Consider the following 8907-nt stretch of genomic DNA (forward strand, 5'->3'; position numbering starts at 1 on the left):
CACTCTTTCCCAATTACTCTTTTAGCCCTTCAACTCTACTCTTGATATTTCGGGATGTTACAATCTCACAGTCATAATCTTTGAGTAACTCTAGCCAACTTTGTTGTCTCATATTCAATTCTTTTTTATCACAGAGATACTGGAGACTTTTATGATCAATGAAGAGTTTTCACTTTGTGCCGTAAAGATAATGCTTCCATATCTTTAATGTGAATAATACCGCTTCCAACTCCACATCACGAGTAAGGTGATTCTTTTCGTGCTCTTTCAGTTATCGGGATGCATATGCTATCACCTTATCTCATTAGGTCAGAACACAACCTAACCTAACTCCAGATGCATCGTTATAGACTGCAAAGTCTTTAACTCCGTCAAGTAAAGAGAATTTGTGCTTCACACAACTTCTTCTTTAGTTTCTCAAATTCCTCTTTGTGTTTTTCACTCCATGTATATGTAGCTCCTTTATGGGTCAAAGTTGTCAATGGAGCAGCTATCAAAGAAAAGCCTTGGATAAACCTTCGGTAATATCCAGCTAATCCCAGAAAGCTTCGAATCTTCGTGGGACTCTTTGGTTGTTCCCACTTCATCACAACTTCAATATTTGTTGAGTCAACTATTATGCCTTCTTGGTTAACCACATGACTCGATAATTGGACTTCTCGAATCCAAAAATCACATTTGGAGAACTTTGCATACATCTTCTCCTTCTTTAGAACTTCTAATACTTCTCGTAGATTCTTGTCATGCTCCTGCTGACTCTTTGAGTAAACCAGCATGTCATCTATGAACACTATCATGAATTTATCGAGGAATGGTTTACAAACCCTATTTATCAAATCCATGAACGTTGTTGGAGCATTGGTTAGACCAAATGACATAACCAAGAACTAATAGTGTTTGTATCTTGTTCTGAATGCAGTTTTCTCAATATCTTGCTCTCTCACTTTCAACTGATGATATCCTGACCTGAGATCGATCTTTGAGAAATACCTCGAACCTTGAAGCTAATTGAATAGGTCATCAATCCTTGGCAATGGGTACTTGTTCTTTACCGTTGCCTTGTTTAGCTCTCTATAGTCTATGCACATCCTCATGCTTCCATCCTTCTTTTTCACGAATAACACTGGAGCTCCCCAGGGTGATGAACTAGGTCTAATGAAACCGTTGGCCAACAACTCCTGAAGTTGTGTCATAAGCTCCTTCATCCCTGTCAGTGCTAATTGGTATGGTGCTTTCGCTATTGGTGTTGATCCTGGCAATAAGTCTATTCGTAATCCACTTGTCTATTAGGGGGCAATCCAGGAAGATCTTTAGGAAAGACTTCTGAATAGTGACACACCAATGGTATTTGATGCATCTCTTTCTTCTCTTTCTTTGCATCGATTACGAATGTCAAGTATGATGTGCATCCTTTGGACAAACATTTTCTGGATTTCATCTGGTAAATGATTCCAGAATTTACTCTGCGTTTGTCCTCGTATACCATAAATGACTCTACTCCGGGTGGGTTCAATCTTACTATCTTCTTCTTGCATAATATCTCGGCATCATTGGCACTAAGTCAATCCATTCCTAGTACGATGTCGAAACCATTCAACTCAATGGGTAATAGCCCCTCGTGGAGTTCATTTCCGTTCAACTTGATGAAGATGTTTTTAATGCACTCGCTAACAGGTATGAATTTTCCACTGGCAACTTCTACAACTAGAGCATTATCAAGTTTGTCTACAGGCAATGCTAGTCTTCCCCCAAATTTGTGTGATATAAAGGAGTAATTTGCTTCGGAATAAAACAATATATTGGCAGGCAATCCATTTACAAGAAAGGTACCTGAAGTGACATCTGCTACATCCTTTGCGACTTCCAGGGTCATCTGGAAAGCTCTCGCCTTCGGCTTTGGTGGGACATTAGGCCTTGCTGCCTTCTTCTTCTTCGGGCAATCTTTCGAAATGTGCCCTTCTTCGTTGCATCCACATCACACCTTCTTGTTGGATGTGCACTCGTTGGCGTAGTGCCCTATCTTTATACATTTGTAGCAAGTCACCTCCTCGCTACATTTCCTGAAGTGTTTCTTTTTAAACTTCTCGCACCACTTCGCTTCGTTTCCTCCTCCTCCAAATTTCCTTGAACCAGACTTGCTCTTCTTGTTGGACCTTGCAGACCCCTCAAACTTCTTCTTTTCGCCAACATCAACCTTGTTGGCGGCTCTTCCCTTGATCATCCCTTCAACAGACGTGGCAGCCTAGATAGCTGCCTCCAGAGTAGGTGCATGGCGTACTAGCACCGCGTACTCCCATGGAAGTCCCTTTGCATACTTGTCGATTTTCGTCAGCTCGTCTGGGACGATGCACTAAGCAAAGTCCATTTTGTCTGTGAATGCATTGGCGTATTCATCAATGGACATGCTTCCCTTTTTTAAATGTCAGGAATTAGTTCTCTGGCTCAAGCAGATTTTGGGTTGAATAGTACTTGCGCTTAAAGTGCACCAAAAACTCTGCCCATGTCAGCTATAGTGGCTCATTGGGGCTTATGGTCTTCCCCAGAGTGTTCCACTAGCGAACAGTGCCACCTCTGAACTGACGTACTGCATATGTGGTTTGTAGCTTACCCTTGCAACCACATGTTATGAACGCCAACTCCATCTCTGAGATCCAATCCATAACTCCAACCGGATCTTCTTTCCCAGTGAAAGTCGAAGGCTTGCAAGTTGTGAAGTCCTTATAGTTGCATTCGTTCCTTTCGACTCCTTCATCTTGGTTGTTCCTCCTAACCACTGGCGGTTCAGCTTGACCAACGGTCCGACTGTAATTTGCTTCTTCTGAATGTCTGCCATTCAATTCTGGTTGTTCAACAGGCATCGAAGGTTCATCCCTATTATTCAGCAACATCTGTCTCATCTCTTCCCTCTGTTCGACTATCATATCCTGAATCTTGGCTTGTACTCCAGCCATTGTGATTGGCTCAGGTGCAGCTTCTACTATCGGCACTTACTCAATCCCTTGGGGGTGAGGCTACTGGTTTCTGTTTCCATTCGTGTTTCCGAATCCGCTTCGGGTTCTTTCCATTTCGATCTATACACCAAAGTAGGTGAATTTAGATCTTTATTTACGATGGGCGTTTAAATCCTCCTTATCACTCCGAATCGTTACATGCTAGTTTTAATATCGTAGTTGAATGCTTAGAATCCTGAACACGTAAGGTTTCCAGATCCGGTCAGCAATAGACCATAGATCCGAACAAATAATAGCATATAAGGCATCTCTATAGCTATAACATAAAGCATTTAGCACATAAAAGCATTTTAGACGTCTTTCCAAAAATAAACTAGTGCTCATGTCAAAATTATAGTAGACACTCATCTCACAATCATTTCTTAATATTCTAAGTTTAAGTCTAGAAATCCTACAAATTCCTAGTTCGCTTAAACTAATGCTCTGATACCGACTGTGACGTCCCCAATTTCACGGCCAGAAAAGATCGGACTATTTATGCTTTATTTGAAAATCAGAGTATACTTTTAAAGAAAATTTGTTGCAGAATTTGTTCCCAAAAATATGATAAAGAATTTATCAAAGCATTTCCAAAGAAATGTATTTTCATTACATTATAAAATCTCGGGATGTCATTGTCAATACAGATCAAAAGCATAAACAAAACAACATAGGCCATAAAACAAAATAAGCCTAAAAAACAATATAGTCCTTACAATATTCTATTTATTTCTACTGGCCTATAATCCATAATCTCTCATCACATCATCACATCTATGCTCCTGTGTCACTACCTGTAATACAAGAAACTGAGTGGGTCAGGCTGGGGAGTCTGGTGATCACATAAGGTTTTCAACCCACAATAAATAAGTTTATTATTTTCATCAAATCATTCAACCCGTTCCCGTTATCCTCACTTTACGTCCCTAAAGCATCTATTATAAGGGACCTAGCCTAAGGATTTTTCATTGGGGTGGACAACATTGCTTAGGGGTTTCCTCGGCAATACATGTCAAATAAGGCAATGATGGGGAGGGGGAAGGAGTACACCTGGTGAACACGTAGTTCAAATAAACACCTACAAGTTACGAGTCTGCTAGCATTTCACTGGATTGTCTAGAATAGTCTGTGGTCGTCATCTATACTCTGCTAGATGACTAGATCATCGTAAACATCGAGGCCTCTCATCATTTTATTTCATCACACATCAACTATTTCATCTACCCATGTTCTACCCAACATATTTGTAGATATAAAATACATATACAGTTTAAATCATGCAAAAAATGTTTAAATCGTTCATCCAACATAGATCTCAGGTAAACAAATAATATGCACACATAACACGTAATTTATTTAAAATACTTCATATCTATGTGTAAGATGAAAGTAACTATGCACTCACCTGATAAGGAGGTGATTCCAACTTGGACAGTGCTTCGCTTCTTAAAAATATTATTTCCTTTGATGAAACTAAGAGGTTTGCTAGAAACCGGGCTCTGCGGGTGCGGAGCTTTCCGAGCTGAAAAGCTTTTTTTTCTCGGAGCCTTCAGGCGCTCCAGCGCTTTCTTCTAGCGCTAGGGAAGTTTCCAAGGGCTTGGGGGTGTTTGGGAGGGTTAGAGAGGGAGAGAGTATAGAGAGAAAAAAGGGTTTTAGATGTGAAAAATATGGCAGCCTCACATCTCCTTTTATGTAGTCGAAGCCTCGGATACGCAGGGCGTTCCTCGTATGCAGGGTGCTCATGTGAACACAGGGCATAGGATCCGGGCAGGTGCGAGGTTCGTACAGTTTCATGTCACTCATCGGATGGAGAGACGTGGCCGAACCAAGACCTAGTTATCCGAACGCGGGGCGTTCCCCTTCTCTGCACAAGGTGTTCCCTCGCAACAGCCTTTTCATTCCCGGCTTCTAAAATTCATAACTTTCACATAAGAACTCTATTTTCGACGTTCTTTATATCCACACGTAGGCGGGAACATACTATACAACTTTCGTTTAGACTCCTTCGGCTAATTTTGACTTTATTTTTTAAGTTATATTTTTAACAGGCCGGGACAAGAAAAGTCCGTTAAAAATTCATAATTTTGTCATCTGACATTCGTTTTCATCTGTCTTTTTATCGTTGAGCTCCTATTGATGAGATATTCAATTCCCGTTTAGGTTGTGTCAGCTAAAAATTGCTCGATCTAAAATTCGAACTCCAGGTTTCACGTTGTTATGCCAAATCTTAGAAAATTCATAACTTCCTCACACGAAGTCAGATTTGGATGTTAATTTTATGCAAGCTCTCGGTTTAACGTATACTACGACTTTCGTTTAGATCACTAAGGCTAAAAAGCATTGTATCGTAAACTCACTTTTTTACATCACACAGCGGTGTGCCGTCTTTGTCGTGAAACTTCCACATGTCATAACTTCTTCATTATAACTCAGATTTCAGCATTCTTTATATCTACGGAATCCTTGTCACGAGCACTACAACTTTCTTCATAGATATTGGGTTTATCTTTATTTCTATTTTCTATGCTTATTTTCATTCTTAATTTATTATATCTTATAAATAAGTATAATGCACATAAATTCACATAATCCACATAATATTCAAGTAATTCCTCTTTATTACTTCAAAATAAGTTACATTTGTTGACCCTAACTATTACATCATCATATTAATGTTTAGCCTTGAAACACGGGCGTTACAAGATGCCTTTGTATGCCTATTGTATGAGCTTTTAGACTTGCATGTTAGTTATGATTAGCCAATGATAGGTTGGCCTGATATGTGATGATTATTAGTCTAGGAAGCATGGGATGTTGGGTTGGGTTTGGTTTGTATGTGTAAGGAAATCAGTTGAGGGAGTGAGAGCTCCTAGTATATGGTAGTAGGTGTGATTGGAGTGATACTGCACGAATGATGTTTGCTTTGTGCTTTGTGGAACTCTTAGGTGATAGGAGTCAACTACTAAGTGAATATGTCAAGTCACATGTGACAAAGACCGGATAATCTCAGAGTGATGGATTTGACTCTATTGTGCAGCTCATGTTTGAGTCCAACCATTGTAGGGATGAGTCTGTTACTCAAAAGATTATCTAAGACTTGATGCATGTGATTGTGTGCATGAGGTGGGTGACTAGCATTATGGGGAGCTCTTCAACAACTGATGGCAGTGTGAGGTCGGGAACCTGGGAAATCCTAGGGGTTGCTTCCGTGGGTTTGTTATACTAGGTCGCGAGTGTTTGGTGTATGGATTTCAGAAGGTGGCCTAGAGGATTCGGGAGGATTCTTGAGGAAAGTATGGATAGCTATGGAAGGTAGTATTGGCCCCGTACTACTGAAAGCACAAGATCCATACTCGAATCGGGGAGAGTCTTGGAGAATCTAAGAAAACTTTGGGATGAGGATTCTTGGGTATGTTTGCAACTTTTGCATATTGTTTCGGTATGGTGGGGAGCACTCAGGAATGGGGTTCAGATTTAGGGTCCGGTTTAGTAGCAGTTACTAAGCCAATCGATGTACGATCATGGGAGTTCATCTCATCGGAGGTTACTCGCGGTGTTTTGGATTGGACCTTGGTGGTCTTGGGTTCAGCCAAGGAAGGGGTTTTAGAGTTGTTTGATGGTCATCTCGATGCCTTTTGGGCCGGGATTTTGGTAGGGTAGTCGGGGGCTCATTGGGAGACCAAGGCTTAGAGGATATTATGGTTAGTTATTGTCATTTAGGATCGGAGGGGAGTTCCGTACCATGTACTCAGGATGGTCAGGGTAACTCCGGAAGAGGAAGTTAGGATTTCTTCAGATGCTCCTGCGGGTATTTCATCTTCTGTCTTCTTCGGGATTAATATCGGGAATTGGTATTAGTTTGGAATTCTGATTGGGTTGCGTAAGCTATATATCGTGTCGATTCTCTGCTATTTTCTGGATTATATTATCAAGGATTGGGATATGCCTTTCTACATGCTGGGAGTCTTCGATGAATCTTCTGATGGTCGTATCTTGTAGAGTAGGTTCAGCGTGTTCCATTGTTGTTCCGGGTCGTTTTCGGGATCAGTTCAGGAGTATTGCTTGGAGGATCTTTGGTCAGGGTTAGCGGGATAGTTCTCCAGTGAAGTGTGGGTTCAGTGGTTTTGTCATCTGTCCGGGTATGATTGGCAGTTGCCTATGGAAGAACTTTGGAGTTCAAGACACTACCATTGCTAGGAAAGGATCGGTAGCAGGAAGATGGCGGTGTTAGTTATGTGAGTTGTTTAATCATTAGATGTGTCAAGGGAATTGTATTTTCGCATGGACTAAAATCGGTTAGAGTTTAGTGATTTCTTGAGGATGGAAATTAGAGTGGATGATCGTCAGTGCATGGCAAGGGTTATGGTTCTTAGTCGTAGGTATAAGAACTCAAGGAATTGGTATGGTATCATGGGAGGTGATTTGGATCACCGGATTGGTTAAGGTCTCAAGAGTATTCTTCCGGATTCCAGGAGTTGGGAAATCGTTGAGATTTGCTAGTAATGGAACGCTAGTTTGTGATGGGTTTTGAGAACTATAACATCCCTATGGTGCAGATACAACCCTAATGCTTTGAATCTATGTTTCTCTAGTTATACATGCAATATTCTTTTTCCAAAGCATGAAGCCTAACTAGCATACAAATTTGATATTTGAATCATAAAAAAACTAGTTAGATGATTACCTCTTGTTGTAGCTTGTAGAAGTTGGCCTTTCAAGAGCTTAGCACCTCAAGTGTGATGCCTCAAATGTTTCACAAAACACCACCAATAATTGGATGACAATGAGAGAGAGCTTGGAACACCAAAAATCAGCTATATCCTCTTAGAGTACTCTTGGTTTGATTTTAGGGGCTTAGAGGTTACATATATAATGTAGAATTCCAAGAGTCACTTGTAAACCCTAATTCTTACACTTAGGCTTATGATCCAATAATTGATTTGGACTAACACTTCATGGACTATCTCATAAGCTTAGTCCATCACAAATCAATCATGGATCATTAGCCCAAACCATATGTATCATTACTAATTAAATAAAATGATTTTTCAATTAATATATTATACTTATAATATAATAATAAATCACAAATAACCTCTTTCTCAAATATCCATCCTATCAAACTGTTCTGGTGAATGCAACCCAAAATGGACCATGCTACTATCGGGTTAAGTACATACCAATTATAGTTATGGGCTTAGACACCTAATCCAACAGTCTCCTACTTGGATAAGTCTAATAACTATAACTGCCAATGGAACTTCAAAATCCAATTAGCAATCGTAGCTCTCAAAAGCCGCTGATGTTTTCTGATGCGTCCTTTAGATAAGGGATAATATAATCCTTTGTTCTTTAAGATATCATGCGGACAAATACATGGAACATAGTCATACTTATTGTCCAGCAGTTTGTTTCATGATTTCTGATTTGTTTGACATAGAACTTAATTGAGCACATCAATTGAGTCCCGACCTGGCCCGGCACATAAGTCAAGCCAAAATCATCGAGGGGCCCAAGATATCGCTTTTAAACCTCCAAGGATAAAAGGAACATATAAACTTCGACTTATATGCTTATACTAATTACTCGTTAAATCATACACAACAACACGCTTTATAACATCAAGTTACTGATGCATTTTCACACTATCAATGCACAACCAACTTGTAATCAACAACTCATATATCTTGGTATGAAGACTATATGATATAATCGTCTCACAATCACTTGTGATAAATTCAATGAAGTGATTCATGTGAGCATGGGTTTAATCCAATGCTCAAATATCATTTTAGGAGCACTCATGAATGTTGTAGCAACCTTTTGCTATGTCTAAACACTTTAGACAATCTACAAGCCAATTCATGACAGTCTTGTCTCAAAACCTACTTCTAAAGTATGATCGACCGTGGATGGT

Source organism: Lactuca serriola, chromosome 5 (assembly GCF_051521515.1).
Source record: "Lactuca serriola cultivar US96UC23 chromosome 5, Lser_US96UC23_V15, whole genome shotgun sequence".
Lineage (NCBI taxonomy): Eukaryota > Viridiplantae > Streptophyta > Magnoliopsida > Asterales > Asteraceae > Lactuca > Lactuca serriola.